The sequence below is a fragment of the Corvus brachyrhynchos genome, unplaced genomic scaffold (genome assembly GCF_000691975.1).
Source record: "Corvus brachyrhynchos isolate BGI_N302 unplaced genomic scaffold, ASM69197v1 scaffold14, whole genome shotgun sequence".
Taxonomy (NCBI): domain Eukaryota; kingdom Metazoa; phylum Chordata; class Aves; order Passeriformes; family Corvidae; genus Corvus; species Corvus brachyrhynchos.
The window spans coordinates 20,351,354-20,354,444 of NW_008239110.1; the positions used below are offsets into that span (position 1 = coordinate 20,351,354).

The following is a 3,091-nucleotide window of genomic DNA, read 5'->3' on the forward strand; positions in this document are numbered from 1 at the left end:
GCAGGTTTTAAATGCAAGTTTACCAGTACCTGATGTTAGTGAAGACAATTTGAAGCATGATGCCTCACCACAGGAGCCACTGCAGCTGGAAGCTGTTACAGCATCTACGGAACTGGATGGGCAGCAGCCAGAGGTGGCTTCACCCCTCCAAGAACCACCCAGAGAGCAAACAGAATCGCCTGGAACAAATGGTAAGTAAAAACCTGTGTTCAGTGGACATATCATAGAGGCCTGTGTGCTAAATGGGATGAGAAGTAGAAATGGGGCTTGATTAGCTGTCTGCTACTGAACAGGTATTACTCAAGTGATCTGTTGTTGCTCAAGTGCTTCTAGGGCACTGTTTCATGGGAGACGTTTTCTCTGTAGGAGAGTTCAGATGACAGATGGCTTGTGGACTGAAGCTGTCGGTGTCAGTGGTGGAGATGCTCACCTGTTCCCCCTTAGGGGTAGTTCTCAGCTCTGAGTGCCTCTGCTTGTCTGCTGCCCATCTCCTGACCATCCACCTGTAGGAACAGCTCAGTTTCCACTTCTCGTGTTAGGAGTTCCTGCTGCATAGGCTTGTCCGTTCCTTCATAAGGCAGAAATCCTTTTATGTTAATTCATTAGTGATATTAATGATAAAATATTTTGAGTGCATAGGAAGGGACAGGCTGCTAATCTGTTGGTTTTACCTTGATTAAAGTTTCCCTTCCTACAGCTTTTCATTGGATTTGCATTTTGACCACAAAACCTTTCTCATCATAGGCATCCCTGTGTGTTCTCTCTTGGGAATGTCTCCCTTGCCTTGCTGCATGGTCAGGACCTGCTGTTCTTTCTCCTGTGTGATCTGGCAGCCCACCTTTCCTGCTCTCATCAGCCTCTTCTTGCTTCCCTCAGTTCCTGTTCACAGGTGTGCGTTGAGAGATCTGCTTCGGCAGTCCTGCTGCCTGCTGACTTTTTGGCAGGATGGCAAGAGGGAAGGATAGTTTTCAGTCAGAGCAGGCATCTAATGTTGGAGAGCAGGGAAGGGATGGGGACAGGGTAAATGAGGCACTATCTTCAGTGTCAGCCTGTAGAGCAGCTTAAGGCATGTGTGTACTTCAGGGTAACCATTGGTATATTCTAGGGTTTGAATCCTGGTAAAAGCAATTCTTTTTCATGTCTTTAGATTAATTGCTATAATGCTATTATCCCAATAGAAGGCTACCAATTTTATTCTAAGCTATTGTGCCTTTTTTTTTTTTTTTTTTTTTTTTTAAATCATATCAGTAGGGGCTTTTGACATTATAAAAATGGGATGGAGCTTGTTTTATCTTTCATGAAACTCTGCTTCTCTAAAATTTTACTCTTAAGCGGACAGGGATGGGAGGAGGATACTCACGAAACAGAGTCATAAAGGAAGAGAAAATACCTGATGTTTGAAGTAGTGTCAGAAGATTTCATGTTGGTATTTAGCTTCTGGATCAAGTGAAAAAAAAGGCCTTTAAAAGGGCATGAGTTTCAAGTTAATAGTCAAAGATTGTAATTATTTTTTGTCATCCTGGGTTGTAGTTTCAGTTACAGAAATCACATTACTAGGATATGTAATGAAGAGGTGAGAAGCTCCCTCTGAGTGCAGATAATTACATGTGACCAGTTGCATGGCATGATGTGAACATAACACAGCATTAGGAATTTGGATTTGAGTAGCCTGAAAAGCCATGGCTTTGTTTTGAGAATAATCTCTCATGTTGCTGTGATATTCCTATTGTAATCTTGTCTTGTTAGACAAAATCGTGTAATTTTGTCAGTCTTGTCAGTGGAGCCAAGTCTACATGGTAGCATTATTTATGTGAAAGGGAAAACAGTTCTGTGTGTTTGCTCTTGAAGTAAAAAACCCATTAATGGAGGTGATGCGGCATGTATTTGCTGGTAACGATAGCTGAAAATGACATCATCTATAGAGGCAAATAAAACTTGCCCAGTCAAGCACTGAAAAGAGTCCTTCAAGTAAAGGCTATGTTCAGGTGTTCGTAACTGTTTGTGTCCACTTGTCTGGGCCTTAGAGAGCCTGGCCCACCTCATCTGTCCTTAGGCAGATGAATAAAGGTGGAGAAGAGGTATCTCTTAGTTGCTCCATGCAGAGAAATCTTTCCACATAGAAAAATGTTCCATTTTAGTGCTGCACTTCATGTTCTCCAGTCATTGTTTATTCCACCTTGCTTGCAAGTCTATAAACTTAGGAGTAAAGCATTGTGACACCAAGCACCGAAACAACACAAGTGTTTGCCTACAGTAAAGGAGTATTTATGATTAAAGGGTTTTTGGGTGGGTTGGTTCTCACCATCATTATTTGAATCTTGCATTCAGAAGACCATTTGAGAGATGACCTAGACTTATTAAAGTTGCCACTGTAAGATTAAATTAACCAGAAATTCTGGTAAATTGGCTGGGAAGTTGGTTCTGAGAGTCAGAGATGAAGGCTCAAGTATCATCAGAACTTCGGAGGTATTCAACATAATCAATTCTAATCAAAATAGAAATAGTGTCGCTATAATAGGAGGACACCTGTATTAGATACTGAGCCTTTACATTTTATCATATTGCATCCCTTTTTTACTATCAGTGGGAGCATTAAATTAATATACTACAAGTATCTGGAGTAACACGTTTATGAAACTCTTGACAGCAGAATTTGACGCAATTTATAAGTAATTAGGTTGTAGAGAATGCCAATTTAAAAACCCCTCCAAACAAATGAAAACAAAACAAAAAAAAAATAAACCAACCCCACAGTAACAGGCAAAGGCACAGATATTTCGGTGTGGAAAAACAGAAGTGTTTTGTATGGTTTTGTTTATGAGGGGTAAAATCCTTGGGGTTTTAACCAGCATCTTTTGAGGCTGGGTCTGGATGCTTTGTGGGAAGCTGCATCGGGAAGGCATTACGACAGCGGGAACTGAAGCGGGCGCCTGGTTCGAAAGCGGCAGCCGGCGCCTCTTCCCTTCGGGACAGAGGGAGATAAAGGCTCGAAGCGGCAGTTCCGAGACGGAGCCTTTGAGGCACCACGCTTGTGCCGGCCAGCGGTGGGAAGAGCCGGGCGGGCTGGGGGCGGTCCCGGGCGGGGCCCAGG

At 42.8% G+C, this 3,091-nt stretch overlaps 1 protein-coding gene across 1 annotated transcript in view; it reads left to right on the top strand.

Annotated features, from left to right (window-relative positions):
* Positions 1-4: 4 nt before the first annotated feature.
* The window catches only part of AKAP12 (A-kinase anchoring protein 12), a 20,701-nt gene continuing 17,614 nt past the window's right edge, over positions 5-3,091 (top strand). The window contains exon 1 of the mRNA XM_008637877.2: positions 5-191. The gene's annotated coding sequence lies outside the window, so the exon portion shown is untranslated. The remainder of the gene's footprint in view (positions 192-3,091) is intronic.